At 42.4% G+C, this 18,744-nt stretch overlaps 2 long non-coding RNA genes across 2 annotated transcripts in view; one reads left to right on the forward strand and one right to left on the reverse strand.

Moving 5' to 3' along the window:
• The window catches only part of LOC310766886, a 34,510-nt gene extending 20,006 nt beyond the window's left edge, over positions 1 to 14,504 (reverse strand). The window contains exon 1 of the long non-coding RNA XR_014550501.1: positions 14,473 to 14,504. This is a non-coding gene — a long non-coding RNA (uncharacterized lncRNA). The remainder of the gene's footprint in view (positions 1 to 14,472) is intronic.
• LOC310767021 overlaps positions 1 to 18,744 on the forward strand; it is a 962,895-nt gene that overhangs the window by 57,400 nt on the left and 886,751 nt on the right. The window lies entirely within an intron of this gene.

The following is an 18,744-nucleotide window of genomic DNA, read 5'->3' on the forward strand; positions in this document are numbered from 1 at the left end:
CAAACATCCTGTCTTCGTCACTTCCCACTCTGTGGAGTCAAAACATACACTGCCATGTGATGGACAACAATCCCATGACTGCAATCATGGAGCAGGAATTCTAACAGAGAGGGCTCCATTTTTGTTTTTGTTTCCTTTTTGTTTTTAAATTGCTTTTATTTTTTATCTATGTCATTTTAAATTGTGATTGATATTAATGCAGTATTCTTAGTTGTAGATTTTATGATTTATGTGGAAATTGTTTTTTATTTGGTTGTGTACTTTTTGATGTGTTTTATTTATTGTTTATGACTTTTGTTATGTTGGTAATTATGTAAATCTTGTCATGTTGTAAGCCGCCTTGAGCACTGTTTTAACTATGGGAGGGCGGCATACAAATAAAATGATGGTGATGATGATCCTGCTTGTGTTTCCCGCAGACACCTGGTTGGCCACTGTGAGTACAGGATGCCATTGGACTGATCCAGCAGAGCCCTTCTGGTGTTCTTATGAATGTGCCAGAAACAGATGTCATTTAGGGAGTGCAGAGGGCAGTCCCCCTGTTTCACGTTACCTGGATGCCCGCAGAAGCATCAGTTTAACAGGGTGATGCATGGCCTAGCTGCACAAGGGCTGGGGAGGGAACTATTGTCCCTCATTCTTTTATGGGGAACCCGTGGCCCTCTAGTCATCATCCCTGACTTTTGGCCATGCTGGCCAGGGCTAATTGGAACAAGAACCTCTGGAGAACACAGACTCCTCATCCCTCTTGTAGAGAATCTATGTTGCTATGGTAATGTATTCCTAGGTACATGATTTGGAGGCCAAATCCATTATGGGAAGTGAGATATTACTCATGAAAGGGATTGTACATTAGACTTTAATAATAATAATAATAATAATAATTTTATTTATACCCTGCCCTTCCCAGTTTAAAAACTGGGCTCAGGGTGGCTAACAGCAAATATAAAACAGTAATTAAAATGCGACTTAAAAACAGCATAAAACAGCATAAAATACAACATAAAATGCTGCATCAATGTCAATAAAATTCAAAAATTCAGGGGTCATTTTTTGGGGGGGAGAGGTATTAGGTAATGTGTAAAATAATGAATTGTTGCAAAAATAAATGACAGAGTTTTGGTGCATTTTGTCAAGGGAATGGTAATCCAGAAGCAGTGCTGCTGGTGGCCTGGGCTGTGGCATTTGGTATCTACGTGCTCTGTTTTCATTTATCTTTCATTTACCCTGAATTGTAGGCTAAGAAGAATGCCATAGTACAGTACTGTAAGCAAAAAGTTATGATCAGAGTCTAGTCAACTGTTATAGGCGGGGAAAGAAGTGCTTTTTGCTGAACTTCCTGACTCCCGTAATTTCTACAGACTACAGATTAGGAGGCAAAGAACAGCTTTGTGCCAACTGGAAAGCCAGAAACTGCGCTTTCATAAAGTGGCAGAAGAAATTTTTCAATTCGTGTTTGGAAACCTATCAAGTTTCAAGTGCTGCAGAGAAAATAAAATAATCGATGTGATCAGGCCAGAGCACGTAGTTCCAAATTTACCTTGGCATACATGGATAAACCATGTTATACAGTCATTCAGTGATTCACTGCATAATATTGTACTGTACAATTAAACACTATTAAAATACATCAAGATAAGCCCTTTTAGTAATGATCACATGTTAAGCAAATAAACATCCTAGTATTTCTACTACTTCTACTGTTGCTGCTACAACAACCAGTACTTTATTGAATGGTTCTCCACTCACACCATAGGCCTGGAAGAGGCTTCTCTTCCAAATAAATAAGGCAGAAGAATGATGAGGGATTAGGCTGGATTGTACCACTTCAGACAACAGCTGGTGAATTATGGTTTTCAACTCTCCTCTTCCACTTTCCCAAACTCTCCAGCAAATAGAAAAGAAACTCAGCAGTTCTTTGCCTGCCATGCTGTTTTCTATTTTCTGGAAGTTTGTTTGTTTGCTTGTTTGTTTGTTTTACTGCAGAGGAGCATTCAGCAACGTGACATCCCCTCCACACACCTGCCGTCTGAAGTGGGAGAGTCCATCCTGATACCTCATTCTCTGACATATATAGACCATCTGCTCTGAGGGCTACAGCTCTTTAGAAAAGCAAATGCTTTACATACAGCAAATTGAATTCCTAACATCTCCAGCTGAAAGAATCAGGCCGCTGGTAATGTGAAAGTTCTCTCTGCCTAAAACCCCGAAGAGCAGCTGCCAGCTGGAATAAACAGTACTGTTCTAGGTGGACCAATGGTCTGACTCAGTATAAGACAGGTTCATATTGTCAGACTAGAGAGGATGTGACCTGAGAATGAGGAATGAAGAAATGACAATGGGAAAAGGAAGCAAAGCGGTGTCTTCTATATTTACTGGCCCTGCTTCTTTGTGTTTACTGGGTCCCCCTACAGCATTGTCAGTATTTTGTTAATTTGCCGTTTACAGTCCTTTGACTGTTTACTGTGGTTTTGTAGTTCTTGGTTGATTTATGTAGATTCAAGCTGGCTTTCAGGTTAGCAAAAATGAATCCCCCAAATCAAAATAAAACAGTTGGACATGCTTTTTCTCTGTTTGTGTTTTTAATTTTATGTGAAAATGAAAATCAGCAAAGAAATAAGATCAAGAACTGTGCAAACTTAAAACAGAAACCCATCATCAAACTAAATATTATGTTGCTTCCATTGCTTAGACAAATGTATTGGGTGGGATTCAAGTGGCCTGTTCCACAAGTGGAAGCCAATGCAAGGAGGGAAGGGCAGTGGGGCTTCCCTCCTCCTTCGATTGCACCCCGCCCTAGCTCCCCAAAATCTGACCTTCAAGAACAGTGTGCAGGGGAAGGAGAGGGAAGATTGCTCTACTGGGCAAGGAAAAATGCTTGCACTGATGGAACAATCTTTATGAGCCAAGTATGTCAGCTCAACTTTTATCTGTTTAAGAGCAACAGAGCCACAAACACATTCATGTCAAGGCTGGTTAGAGGAGATTTCTATAGATTACAGACCCGGGCAAGAGCTCCAATTATGCACCATATATCTTGAGAAGCTGCTTGTTTCTTTGCCACTCATTTGGGCACCTCAAGATACCATAACCAAATTTCACATTATAGTTCCTGAGATCATGGAGCAGTTGGGTACTATTTTGAATCAAGAGGGTAGACTGATCCTTTCAAAAACTGCCCTGATTTTAGCCACTGATTTCAAAACTGAGGTGATTTTTCTGTTTTTTTGTTTCTGAGAATCCCTGAACAAGGCTGCTAGTGTTTTATAACACACAAGTTGATTCCTGTGCTATAATGCACCATGCTGAAGCTATGACACATTACACTACTCAAAAAGTCCTCTTGCTACTTTTTGCTTTGTGCTGCTCTGTGCTTGACTCCACAGCTTGGAAACTTCACCACAGTATTAGGAACAAGCCATAAGGTGCTACATTCTAGGCATGATTAAAATTATTTTTTAAAAAAATAATTGTATTCTGCTGGACAAACATGTCTTCATACTGCAGACCAAACAGGGACTAATATCTAGAACTGGCTTTTTGAGGCTAGCCTGGAGTTGCAAAGGTTGACTAATATCACATACAGTGGTACCTCGTTGAGCGCCCGTTCCATCTAACGTCCGCAACAAACCCAGAAGTACTGGAACAGTTTACTTCTGGGTTCGCTGTTCGTGCATGTGCATTAGCGCTAAATCGTGCTTTGTGCAAGCGCAGAAGTGCAAACCGCTCCGCACATGTGTGCAAACGCGGCACTTTGTCCAGCGTCCTTTTCGGCTAGCGGCCGAGGCTCCGGAATGGATCCTGGTCACAAAACAAGGTACTACTGTATATTAAAAACATACCTTTCTTGTAACTGCTGGCAACGAAGGTGCCAAGAAGTGTGGATTATGTTGAAAGTGTCAACCTCCAAGGCCTGTGGTGGTGCTGCAATTTGCGCATCTCAGAAAGACTTGATTAGCAATCCTCCCCCCCCCCCCATGTTGATTAATAATGTTTTTTTTCTGCGGGTTCCACAGAAAGTGGTGTATGAAGTAATAATAACAGAGGCGTAGTCATTCCCATTTGTTTCAAACTGATCCAAGAAAAACATTATGAAATAACTTGGAACAGAGCCCACAAATCTTTCTTTTCTCCTGTTGCCCAATACTTCCTTTTTGCATTGTTTCAGGGCAGTGAATGCGGTAAGAACTCTTGTGGATTATGAAAATGACAACAGAAAACGGAATGGTAACACCCTGTCCATCCAACACCATTTTTCTACTGCTCTGTCTAATTGTATTGATCACATCCTTTTGATTTGGGGCCATGACCTTTATGCACAATCGACACTGTGCTAGTACAGGGTTATGTTGTGTGAAGTGACCTGCTGGTGCAGGCGGGCCTCCAGGGCTGCTTTGCCAGAAATATTGCTGGATATGGCGTCACTGGGTTGTTCAAAGCTATTGCCTGGAAAAGAATTTGTCAGAAGCATGAAGCAGAGACAGGACACAGCTCATCAACATATGCATTCAATTGAGGGATGCCTTTGAAAGTACAGATTGGGTTGGCTGATCCACACCTTCAAAACTCTTCTCACACTCTCACCCTGCCTCTCTCTTTTTGATCGCATCCCTCCATCTGCCTATAATTTCCCACAACTCTCTCTCTCTCTTTCCTGCTCTCTCTCTCCCAATCCACCCCTCTTCCTCTGCTACCTGCCCCTCTATTTCTCTGCTGAGCACACCCTTCTTTTTCTCTCGTACCCCAGATCTCTTCCTCCCTCCCTCCTGGGAAAGGCCTGGCATGGGAAGGAAGCAAGCACCCCAACCTGATGTGATTTTGGAAGCAGTCAAGCACTATAGGCCAAAGGAAAGTTAGCAGTGCATTGAAATTCACTCTTGTCGTAGTCATTGAGGGATTATCCAATTAATGTAACGATATCACAATGCTATATAACATAAGCCTGGTTCAGGCATTGGACTACATATGCAAGGGCTTGAATTGGGGATAGGGTAGAGGTCTGTACAGAAAGCCCCATTGCCAGGGTCCCTGGGCATGCAGGCTCAGTCCTTTCCATGTTTAGTTTAAAGGTCTCCTCTAAAAAGTGTTCAACAGCACATGCTCAGAAACCCTGTGCAAAATATGCTAGGGTCTCAGAAACTAATATTTAAACATGCATTTAAATATACATATGAAAAATTGGGTTTAAAAAATATGCCAATCCAGGAGGCTTCGAGCTGCAAAAAGAACCAGTTCATTAATTAACCACTAGACATCCATACAAAGGTCATGTTGAATACTTTGATTCTTACAACAGTAACTTTGTCCTCAACTGTATAAAACCACTGATGTCTGAGGGATTTGACATTTGAAAAGGTATACACCACACATAATGGAAAGCAGACAAAAAGAACACTTTATCCAGCTGGAATTCAAAATGGCAAACTCAAGTGCAAAAGGGAAAAATCCATTCTGATAGAAATTAACAATAAATCCAGAATTTCCCTCTTCGGCATATTTGCTTCAGCATGCGTTCCAATAAAAAAAGATCTATTTCTCACTTACTTGAGGCACAATCTTACGGTCTGTGGGAGGGCATCATAGTCACGGTAGGGTTTTGCAGATCTTCTGCTCTGCAAGTAGAGAAGAAGCTCCACCTTCACAGAGGGAGTTCTCTTAACTGAAGCACCTTCCCAGCCAGCATGGGGGAAATGGCCTTGGTGCTCCTGACTGTCAGTACTCTGACAACTGACAAGGCAAAGGGGATGCACCAGGATACAGACTGAGGGATACTTGGAGCCACCAGATCCAAAGCCTTCCTGCTTCCCCTGACATGTTCCCCCAAATAGGAAGGAGAGTAAACCAACCCTGGGCTACCATACTGATTTTTCCTCCTACTCAGAGGGATTTTTTAATTATTATTTTAAAAAATAGCTTTCACTGAAGAGAAACTCTTTCCTGCATGAAGTTGAGTTAAATTAGGGTTGTCGTATATCCTGAATTTGTGGTTCGAGGACCCGACCCCCGCGGTGTGAAATGAATACACAAGGACACGTGTTATAAGGTTAATGGGCAAGAAAAGGCCACAACTTTATTGATTACAGCAGTGAAAAGGTATTGGCTTAGGCATTGGATATCTCAAACAAGTGGGTGTATTCACCAGTAGGTGGAGCCTGTTGATGCCAATCCAACTATAGGCTCACCCCTGACGTCACCGGGATCGTGCCATGGCCTCCCGCCAAGCAGGCATCGGACAGAATACACGACCGCCGGATTCCTTTAACGGAATACCCAAAATTGAAGGCATAGGCGATGGCCACACCTAGCCCTTTGACACCACAACACATTATTCCAATGCCTAACCTACCCACCAATACCACAAAAGTTGTGACGATTGCTACGAGGTAGGCGAAAAAACCAAAAAGCCTAATGCCAAATGGAAAAACTCCTACCAGGCCCCCTAGCCAACCAGGGCGACCAACCTAAGGTCCATAGCAAGGCCAATGACCTAAGCCCTAACTAAAAGGGAGTGGAGGGTGGGTGACTCGCGGCGAGACGACGACGTAGAATGAGGCCGGGCGAGGCTGGCGCCGCAGCAAAAGGCTGCTGGAACACGCCCCTCTGAGGCACCTGGTTGGTTGCCTGTCGAGGGGCGTGGGCGCCAGCCAGGTGAGGCGGAGGCAGGGGGCTCTGCCCCCTGCTAGGTGCGGGGCTCAGGCTCCGTCCACAACCACTCCCCTCTCTTGCAGGGAGGAGAGTCTTTCCCGGACGTAGCCTGGATTTGGCTGTCAGAAACAGTGTCTGGGCGGAAATCGCTGAAATGTCTGGGAAAATCTGGACGTATTGGCAACCCATGTTGGACGTGTAGAATTTGGCGAATTTCCTTAAAAACAGCTCAAAAGGTCGTCTTCTCTCTTTTTTTTCTTTTTCTTTTCTTTTTTTTCTTTTTTCTTTTTTTTGAGATTTTGCAACGCTCAACAACTTCAGCCCAAAACAAACATGCAAAAAACAACAACACCTCAACCACTTTTGTGTCCGGATTTTCACTTTTAACAAGAACAGAAGAGGCAGGTTTGACCAGGAGAATTGTGGGATGTGGCTGAGATAGTGAGAATGGGAAAACATTACAGGAACATAGGATGCAGTCAGGCCATTGGCCTATCCAGCTCAGCAGTGACTGTCAGTGACTCTTCAGGATTTCTTATGGGTTCACTCTTGGGCCTAACTATACTGTAGGTAGTGGCGATTGAACCTGGGACCTTCTGCATGAAAAGCAGATGTTCTACCACTGAGCAACAGGCCTTCCTTAGTTCTCCTAACTTCTGCCTAGCAGGTAGGCTGGAGCTAGGAGATTTGAATTCTACCTTTTGATGCCAAACTGTTGGCCAGTAGATATTGTGACCTAGCCATGAATATTTTGCATTTTAGCCCTGCCTGAGCATGCTGAACTGCTGGTTTGCCTCTCAGCTTCTAAGTCCTAACCACCAGATTATAATGCAACAGAATGGTGCCTTGTGCACTGCATCCCCAACATAAGGCAGATGGACTGGGCTCTACTTTTGCCAAGAATGAACAATACAAAGATCATCTTAAATGGATGCGGTACAGAGTTGGGTTGAGCAAAACTGAAGGAATCTTAAGTATGTTAGGAGCTGTGGAGAATTGGCTATGCAGAGAAGCTTTTGGATCCATGGACCTCCTCTGGAAGAGGATGAAGAATAAAATATAAATTGATTGAGAAGAAATCATTGTGGATTTGGAACAACTCTAAAAAACAAACAAACCCTGGGCGTATTCCAGACACATGTTCTTGAAAGCGGGGTGCTGTTATGTGGCACCCCCTCCCATAAATGTATGGCTCTTTAATTCCACCTCTCACGTCTCTTCCTCTCCATCTGGATTGCTTCCTCATTATTTTCATCATTTATTATTTAATGTATAGTAAGTGCTTTCCAAGAAATGAATTTCACAACTGTCCCAGCTTACAGTTTTACAGTCTAATAAACTCACCACAGTAGTCCAAACACTGCAACCCTGTACAGTGGTACCTCGGGTTAAGAACTTAATTTGTTCTGGAGGTCCATTCTTAACCTGAAACTGTTCTTAACCTGAGGTATCACTTTAGCTAATGAGGCCTCCTGCTGCTGCCGCCCTGCTGGCGTGCGATTTCTGTTCTCATCCTGAGGTAAAGTTCTTAACCTGAGGTACTATTTCTGGGTTAGCAGAGTCTGTAACCTGAAGCGTCTGTAACCCGAGGTACCACTGTACAGCTGAAAATGCTGGCAGCGTTAAGATCAATTCAACAGTCTTAATAAGTTTTGATGGATGCAATAATGGAATACTGAAAGGTAGAATTTTTGTAAAATCTGCAGGGATTTATGGTATAGCGTGTTCTCATTAAAGGAGAGCACGTGTTGCGGCTGGGGCCAGGCAAAGCACCCTGTAGTTGCCAGGCAGGAACGAAGGAAGGGGCCTGGCGAGGATTGGTGGTGGTGTTGCTGGGGCAATTTGTATGTTGCCAATTTGGGGGTGGGATCAGAGGATATTTAAGTAAGGCCCACAGCAAGCTGCTTTCTCTTTCGCTGTGGGCATCGGATCACCTGCCCTCCCTCCCTTGTTTGGGCTTGTGCTTTGACCTTGCTATGCCTGTCATGGGGTCGTTCGCATTGGTGCGGGGGCCTGGTAGGAATTTTTCCATTTGGCTGATTAGTGTGTGCCATTTGGTTTTTGCCTACTGCATAGCAAATCGTCACAACTTGTAAGGTTGGCGGTTAGGCATTGGTTTAAATTGGTTGGTGGAGGGGTACGGATTGGCTGTGCCTCCCCCTCCAGTGATGCTGCTGCACAGGAATTCTGTTAAAGGAATTCAGGGGCTTACCATCCTTTCGTCCAAACCCCTGGAATCGGGTTTGGGCCGCGTAAGCCCCTAGGAGCATGCGGGGAGAAGCTGAGGGTCTGTGTCGCAGCTCCAGTTATCCCTGATCTTGTTCCTCCACACTGGCTTTCACTGGAATCTGGAAGTCAGTGCTGTCCCCAAGGCAGGGGGGGGGGGGAGCAGATAGTCATAACCAATGCCTAAGCAACCACTCACAATATGTATGTTTAATAAAGTTGTGGCCAAAATTATGCCAAAAACCTTAAACAAAAATTATGAGTGATGTGTGAGTTATTGGGGTAGGGGTGTTTTGGGGGGACCTCAGCACGCAAGTAAAATGAACCATGGAAAGAGAAGAAGGGAAGTTATTGATATCTTAAGGATGTAAAATGAGTATGTTAAATTGTAAAAGAGAAAATCTAATAAAAATTTTATATACAGTGGTACCTCGGGTTAAGAACTTAATTTGTTCTGGAGGTCCGTTCTTAACCTGAAAATGTTCTTAACCTGAGGTACCACTTTAGCTACTGGGGCCTCCCGCTGCCACCGCACAATTTCTGTTCTCATCCTGAAGCAAAGTTCTTAACCCGAGGTACTATTTCTGGATTAGTGGAGTCTGTAACCTGAAGCGTCTGTAACCTGAGGTACCACTGTTCTTGCATAGAACTCTACTATTCAGCAGTTGAGTGGCTGATGTAATCAGCATTTGCAGGCTAACACAGACCTTTCCGTAGGTAGAGTGTCTCTATGGTTGTACCACTTGAATGGCACCCACTCCTCCTTCACTGGTTGAGAAGCACATGAGTGCTCCTTCTTTTCAGCTGCTACTTAAGAACGGCAGCTTGAATATAAAACCATCTTGCCTGGCTTTATGTTATTTTGTGTAGTAACATGCAAAACACTGCATTTCCGTAAACCAGAGCTCTTTAGGCTTAAAAAAAAAAAATGGTTCACCGAATATTTATTACTCTTTGCAATAATCCATGGAACTTTCATCCTCTTCTGGGGCTTTCTGAAAAATGACAGTCAAAAATATTAGCACCCCTCTTTCCCACCATCACACACTCAGGGCATAACTGAAGCTGCAATTCTTTCTTAAGAAAGTGTCAATAGTATCTAAAACGGTTTTAAAAACATGAGAAGCCGTAATGATTTTTAGATGTCAAGCTAAGCATTTTAATAGAGCATTAAAGTACTTGTGGAGTTCAAAACTCTCCTATGAAAATAGCACCAAGACAACTCACCAAACTGCTTTTTCCCTCCATGCCATGTTTTATTGCAATCATACAAAGTGGGAATGTGCCCTTTAACTGATATGTTTTGTAATGGGGTCTATTGTAAGTCAAGACTCTTTGCCCCTCCCCCTCCCCCTGCCCAACAACCACACAATAGAACTGTAAGCCAGATGGTCACATTAACATGTTGTCCTTTTAAATTCTGCTTATTTATAGTTAGGGATGGACAAATATGTCAATGGTGGTTTCTCATTTTTCCAGTCCTCAGTTCTCCACAGTCCTGCATCAGTTTGCAATTGTTTTAGTCCATATTTTCCACAAGATGTACATTTTTGCATGCAATGTCTCCCAAAGGAACACATTTTCTAAGTTATTTTTTCTCATAAATGAATTTTTATGCACACTTCCCCAAATGGACACATTTTTGTACACATTATTTGGTTGGAGAACAGAATTGCAGAATTCAGAGAAATGTTCCTTTCAAAGCAGAGCTGTGTTTTGGTTTTCATATTGTTTCAGAAAGCACAAAATTAGGTAGGTCCGCATTTAAATATGAACAGGTCCAAATGTCTTCTCCACCCCTATTTCCAGGGAAGGCCTCAAAGTGAGTTTACTGTGGAATCTTTACCGCAGTTTTCTAGATCTAGGAACAGTGGTCCCTATAACAAAGAGGGGAAAGAAGATGTTTGCCTCTTTAGGGCTACAAATGGCAAACTGCTTTAACGTTGTAAGGGATATTAGTTACCGTCAGGGGATAAGGAGGACAGAATAGTGGATTAACTTGACAGATCCATTGTATCCCATGTCTTTTGTCCAATACAGGCCTTGTTAATGTATTTCTTTTCTTCACACGCACAAAAATCTCCAGGAATATTAGAGATGTGCTGATACTGCGAAAGCCACCTGCAGATCATACTGATGTGCCCTGCTTCTCACAGGTATCAGATTGTTGGTTACCCTCAAAAAAATCAGATCAGGTGTCTCCAGGTCTACCTGTATTCTCCATCTCTTTTCTTTCTTTTAAAAAACCAATCAGGAAAGACAGGTGCTGGCTGGGTTTTTAGCAGAAATTTGGCGAAATAACTGAGAGACATTGACAGAACTAGGGGGTGGGGAGGGGGAATTCCAGGACATCACATGACCCTTTAAATGTTTGTGTCTTTTGATCAACAAGAGTTTATTCTTGACAGGTTAAAGGTTACAGCAGTATAGTGGAAAATGAATTTTAGAATGGATGTGGGGAAGTCACTCACCCACTGGCACCATGTGCAAAAGGAATCTGAACCGGGAAGATAACGAAAAAGCCATAAATATGTGAAACATCTTCATGTCCCGCTGTGTTATTTAATAGTGCAGAAGCAAACACAAAACACACGCTCCTAACTCGATACTGTAAGTGACAGAAAGCCGCAGGAATGTTTACGAAGGCCATTGGGTTGAATCCGGTCTAGGTCATTAAAAACAGGAATGGTGAGGAATGTGCTAGATGGATTATGTAACTTGATAGACTTTCAAGGCGAGAGCCATGTCACATGGTTAGCAGAACAGACTCTGGGGAAGAAATGACTTCAAAGCTACAGCCACTTCAAAGTTACAGTCCAATTAAGGTGTATTTGCAGAGTCTGCATCACTGTTTCCTAGCCTTTGTCTTTTCTGCAGATAAAAATATAAGAATTCTGCCCCCCCCACTTCATTTGATACAGATGTCTTACTGTACAGTCCTTTACGTTATAGACTGCTGCTCCCATTTTCTGTTTTTAATTGTTCTTGTTTTTATCTGTAAGTTGCCTTGAGTCCTGTCAGGTAAAAAGAATGTGTATGAATAGATGATGATGATGATGATGATGATGATGATGATTAATTAGACCAGTGGTGGGAGAGCTGATCACCTGCTGATTTAAATTGTGTGTGTATCCATGTGTGTACTTTACAGACATTTAAAGATGTAGTAATACCTTGACAGCAAAATCCTGTTTATACTTAGAAGTATGCCCCACAAACTTCATCGGAACTTACTGTCTAGTGTGTTTAGGGTTACAACTTTAGGATTCTTAAGGAAGAGAGAACTGAATTCATCTTATCTATTTACTCATGAAACTTATTATGTACTGTATTTATTTATTAAATATAGATTCCCCACTCCCAAAGCTGTGCTAAGAATGTCATTCTATCAGCGCAAGCATTTCACAGAACAATTTCCCCTCCCTTCCCCACCTGTTCTTTTCTGGGGGTTCTCCTGAGAGCAGGGGAAGTCCTGTTGCCCTCACTGGAATCTTCTGTAATTGAGTGGTTTGTTGATTACAGCCTTTTCACTGCAATGCTTAATATAATAAAAATCCTTAAGCAGTTAAACACACACATCACAACATTCAATAAAATTTCCTTAAAATAAGATGAAAACAAAACAAAACACAACCCTATATCTCAAATAAAACTGGGTAGTCTACAAAACAAAACAATACAAATAAAGAGTCAGAGTCCAGGAAAGCTTGGGTAAACAGGTATATTTTTAAGTCATTACTGTCTTCACCTCATGAATAACCCAAGGGAGGGCATTCCAGGCATTTGGTTGCAAAGACTGAGATATACTGTTTGCATTTACTCAGCTCAAAGTTGCCAGTGGCAAATATTTAGCGGTCATGTTGGCTTTAATATTTTTTTCCCCTAAATCTGCATCATCATCATTATCATCTCTACAGCAAATATACCCATGTTTTTAATGCCTAGTATTTGCACAATGTTTTCAACTTCTCAAAGTGTTCATACACATTATCTAGTTGTAATCCTTGCAGCAACCCTGAAGCTAAGACTGTATTATTAGTCCATCTGCAAAAAGCGTCTCGCTTCTCCCATAGCCACAGCCTTGGATTCAAACAGAAATAAAATATTGCTCTCAAACGTTGCTCTTCCTCTCCAGCTTGCTGTTTTACTTCTAGGTCCCATCACTGCAAAACTTTATTCCAAACTCTGGCATTAGCAGTCTCACACCGACCCCCTTAATCCACCACCACCTCACCAGGAAGCTAGCTTGGCTATTTTTGGAATTAGAAGGCTTGATTAGCTTTTAGTACTTGGTGGATCTAGGGATTAGAGAGGTTTGGCATATAGCCTACTTCCCCAAACTCATAACACTACATAAGATGGCACTATGACTATCTAGTATGCTAGACCCGTTAGCCCCACCCACTCTTTTGACCACTGCTCCTGCCTATTTGAACACAGCATTCCTGCACCTATTTCCATTGATGCATATAGCCTCCACCTGTCCTCACTCATGGTTGTACTGCCTTTCTTATTTAGTGATCATCTGGATTTACCTTCCTGACTTTGACGTTGGCTTCTTGCCTTCCTCAGCATCTCCTGCTGCAACCAAGGGCAAATCTGATCTTCTTCATAACATGTACATGCTTCAATACTGCTCCAGACATATATCTGGTTCAGATTAACTGGTATCAAGGATGATTTATGATTTGCTAGTACTGAACAATTACAATGGATATTTCAAAATGAGAAGAATGGATATTTCACTCTGGAAGAATGGCAGATGAAGGTGATGGACTATATGGGATTGGCAGAAATGACTGGCAGAATCCGAGACCAGGGAGAAGAGTCGGTAGAAGAAGATTGGAAGAAATTTAAAGACTATCTACAGAAATATTGTAAAATTATTGAATGTTAGAATGATGTTGGATAGAAATTAAGTGGTTTCCAGCTGTAATGCTTTAAGAGAATATGAAAAAAGGGTTATAAATAGGTAAAAACATAATTAAAATGATGTTGGATTGGAAATAAGTGGTATTAGCAACAAAGTTAATAAGAATATGCAAAAATGAATTGATAATGGATGAAAATACAGAGTTATAAAATGTTAAGATATAGAGTTAAGATAAACGAAAGAGGGTAAGGATTTGCTGATTTGATTATTTAAATGGGAATACAAGAAGGGGAGGTGTGAGGAGGTCAAAGAAACAAGCAAATGAGTTTTAAGTTATGAAAAATGGAATTGTTTTTAATTTTTCTTATTTTTTCTGTGTTTTTATATGTTGTATTTTTATTTTTATTTTTTATTTTATTATGTGTTCTTGCATATTTGGTTTTGTAGAACTTCAATAAATATTTCTTAAAAACAAAATGAGATGTCCTATAATAAAGTATATTTATTTGACACACCACATTTTACTGAGCAATAACGTATCTCAGGATCCCTCTATTGATTTTGAAGTATGCTCCCCCCCCCACTTTTGATATAAAATGAGCAATCCAATTCCCCCTTTTTTCAATAAAACTTGGAGAAGCTTAGCCAACTAGAAAATATTTCTAATAGGAAATAGTTTGTATACGTTTGTCCAGCAGCATTTGATTTAAATCTGCTAAAGTCATTACCTTTTTTGCCTTTTAGGTGGAGCAAACCCGAGTTTCCAAAAATATGACTACACTTTTCTGTTTGCCTGTTGATCTTTTGTGGTAGACACCCCAACTTGGAAAGCATCTGAGCCAAATATCCGTTGGTATCTTCTAAAATGAAGAAGCCAGATTTAGAAATCCCATCCCCCTGAAAATATGTCTTGGACGTGAAAATCTCCAAGACTTCTACAGTGTCAATTTTGGCATGCTTACTAACCACACAGGAAACAGAATAGTATATGAATTCATAAAATGAGGGTTGAAAATTACATATATTTGACATAAGTAGAATATCAAAACCAAAACCCACAAAATATGCAAAGGGTATGTTTTTGTCATCTCATTAGCAGAGACTCTGTTTCAAAGCTATTCATCTTTTTCATGCTTATGTTCCTCTCTATAGCTCTCTCTGGTCCATTGATGGTTCAAACTGTTTGGTTTAATTGTAAGCCATAATTTACTAGTAATACACCCCACACCACAATGATAGAATTTCCACCATAAATTGGTAAAATGTGGGATCCAGAAGCACATTGACTCATGGCCTATGTATTCAAGAAGGAGCTGCATCTTTCATGGTTTAACAGCATTGGTATGTGCACACTCTTTTCACAGCTATGAACATGCATGACCCCAATATGCATGACCCCAATATGCATGCAATCACTTACTCTCCTAGGTGGACAAACATAACGTTAGAGTTGAGAAATCATGGATGTGTTTCCATTAATACAGCAGCACTTATTTCTACCTGCCATACTCTATGACAGTGGATTTCAACCAGTGTGCCGTGGCACCCTGGGGTGCCTTGAATGATGGTCAAGGGGTACCACAGGCAACACTAGCCTCTGCCCCTCTTTCCTCTCCTTCCTCCTCTCATGCCCTCTCTCATCTCTGCCTCCCAAAGGCTTGCTGTTTATTGCAGCAGCCCTGGCTATAAGCTCCGCAGGCAAATAGTGCCTCTGGGAGCACCTCTCTTTGGGGTAGGGTGGGGGCAGCTCAGAGACCAGGGCCAGCAGCAGCAGCTGCCTGGAGGTCTCCCAAGGAGAGGGAAGAGAAGAGGAGGCTGAGGGAACACTCCATGAGGGTATTTGAAAAAGGTGAGAGGCTGCCAGCTCTGCAGGCAAGGGGTGAGATAGCTGGGCTCCTGAGCCCCAGCAGAGCTGCAGGAAGAATGTAGTTGGTTAAGGGAACCGTGGACTCAAAAAGGTTGAAAACCTCTGATCTAAGGATTATCTCTGTGATCATCACACTTGTCTTAATGAGCACGAACCTGGAGGCAGCTCATGAGCACAAGTAAAGTACTGTATTTTTCCCGTGTATAAGACGATGCTTTTTGCTAAAAAAAAAAAAATTAGGCAAAAAATGGGTGTCGTCTTATAAACGAATAGTGAATGCAAAGGGGGGGGGGACATGCGATGAATGGCAACAGGAAGCAGGAGATTGGCAGCGGCGAATGTAATAATGGAGGGATACAATCTATTTCAGAGAAAGAGACCAGACAAGAAAGGAGGAGGAGTGGCGTTGTATGTCAGGGATGTGTATACCTGTGAAGAGATCCAAGATTTAGAACCTCAAAGCCAAAGTGAGAGCATTTGGGTCAAAATTAAGGGAGAGAAGAATAACAGTGACCTCATTATGGGAGTTTACTATAGATCCCCAAGCCAAACGGAGGACATAGATGATGCCTTCCTGGAACAAATGGCCAAGCATGCAAAAGGAAGGGAGATAGTAGTAATGGGGGACTTCAATTACCCGGATATTTGTTGGATGTCAAACTCAGCCAAGAGCATAAGGTCAAACAGATTCCTCACTGGCCTTGCAGACAACTTCATTGTCCAGAAAGTGGGAGAAGCAACAAGAGGAACAGCCATTTTAGATCTGGTCCTAACCAATGTTGATGACCTGGTTAGTGGGGTAGAAGTGGAAGGATCATTAGGCGCGAGTGATCATGCTCTTCTGAAGTTTACTATACAGCGGAAAGGAGCAGCCAAGCATACCAGGACTCAATTTCTTGACTTTAAGAAAGCCGACTTCATAAAACTTAGGGAAGTGCTGGGTGAGATCCCATGGACAGTAATACTAAAAGGAAAGGGAGTTCATGATGGCTGGGAGTTTGTTAAGAGGGAGATAGTAAAAGCACAACTTCAGGCAATACCAATGAGACGGAAACATGGAAGGTACCTAAAGAAGCCAGGGTGGCTATCTAAAGAACTTTTAACTGAGTTAAGATTAAAAAAGAATGTGTACAAAAAATGGAAAAGGGGGGAAACCACCAAAGAGGAATTCAAACAAATAGCCAGCACGTGTAGACACAAAGTCAGAAAAGCTAAAGCACAGAATGAACTCAGGCTTGCTAGAGAGGTTAAAAGCAACAAAAAAGGCTTTTATGGGTATGTTCGTAGCAAAAGGAAGAACAAAGAAACAGTGGGGTCACTCAGAGGAGAAGATGGTGAAATGCAAACATGGGACACAGAAAGGGCTGAACTCCTCAATGCCTTCTTTGCCTCAGTCTTCGCCGATAAAGAAAACAATGCCCGACCTGAAGAATTTGGAGCAAATGATTCAGCAGAGGAAACACAGCCCAGAATAACTAAGGAGATAGTACAAGAATACTTGGCTAGTTTAGATGTATTCAAGTCTCCAGGGCCAGATGAACTGCATCCAAGAGTATTAAAAGAACTGGCAGATGTGATCGCAGAACCACTGGCAGTCATCTTTGAGAATTCCTGGAGAACAGGCGAAGTCCCGGCAGACTGGAGGAGGGCAAATGTTGTCCCTATTTTCAAAAAGGGGAAAAGAGAGGACCCAAATAATTACCGCCCAGTCAGTCTGACATCAATACCAGGGAAGATTCTGGAGCAGATCATTAAGCAAACAGTCTGTGAGCACCTAGAAAGGAATGCTGTGATCAGCATGGATTTCTGAAAAATAAGTCATGTCAGACTAACCCGATCTCGTTTTTTGACAGAATTACAACCCTGGTAGATGAAGGGAACGCAGTGGATGTAGCCTACCTTGATTTCAGCAAGGCATTTGACAAGGTGCCCCATGATATTCTTGTAAAGAAGCTGGTAAAATGCGGTCTTGACTATGCTACCACTCAGTGGATTTGTAACTGGCTGACTGTCCGAACCCAAAGGGTGCTCATCAATGGTTCCTCTTCATCCTGGAGAAGAGTGACTAGTGGGGTGCCACAGGGTTCTGTCTTATTCAACATCTTTATCAACAACTTGGATGATGGACTCAAGGGCATCCTGATCAAATTTGCAGATGACACCAAACTGGGAGGGGTGGCTAACACCCCAGAGGACAGGATCACACTTCAAAACGACCTTGACAGATTAGAGAACTGGGCCAAAACAAACAAGATGAATTTTAACAGGGAGAAATGTAAAGTATTGCACTTGGGCAAAAAAAAATGAGAGGCACAAATACAAGATGGGTGACACCTGGCTTGAGAGCAGTACATGTGAAAAGGATCTAGGAGTCTTGGTTGACCACAAACTTGACATGAGCCAACAGTGTGACACGGCAGCTAAAAAAGCCAATGCAATTCTGGGCTGCATCAATAGGAGTATAGCATCTAGATCAAGGGAAGTAATAGTGCCACTGTATTCTGCTCTGGTCAGACCTCACCTGGAGTACTGTGTCCAGTTCTGGGCACCACAGTTCAAGAAGGACACTGACAAACTGGAACGTGTCCAGAGGAGGGCAACCAAAATGGTCAAAGGCCTGGAAACGATGCCTTATGAGGAACGGCTAAGGGAGCTGGGCATGTTTAGCCTGGAGAAGAGGAGGTTAAGGGGTGATATGATAGCCATGTTCAAATATATAAAAGGATGTCACATAGAGGAGGGAGAAAGGTTGTTTTCTGCTGCTCCAGAGAAGCGGACACGGAGCAATGGATCCAAACTACAAGAAAGAAGATTCCACCTAAACATTAGGAAGAACTTCCTGACAGTAAGAGCTGTCAGGAGTGTGGTGGAGTCTCCTTCTTTGGAGGTCTTTAAGCAGAGGCTTGACAACCATATGTCAGGAGTGCTCTGATGGTGTTTCCTGCTTGGCAGGGGGTTGGACTCGATGGCCCTTGTGGTCTCTTCCAACTCTATGATTCTATGATTCTATGATTGGGCGGGTGATTGGTGGCTGCGGCAAGGCCTGCTGGCGATTGGTTTTGGCTTCGGCTGCGGCAAGGGGGCAGGTGGGCTGTTGATAGCAGCAAGCCAGCAGACAATTGGTGGCTGTGGC

This window comes from Podarcis filfolensis (assembly GCF_964270895.1).
Source record: "Podarcis filfolensis genome assembly, chromosome: 1".
In the NCBI taxonomy this organism is placed as follows: domain Eukaryota; kingdom Metazoa; phylum Chordata; class Lepidosauria; order Squamata; family Lacertidae; genus Podarcis; species Podarcis filfolensis.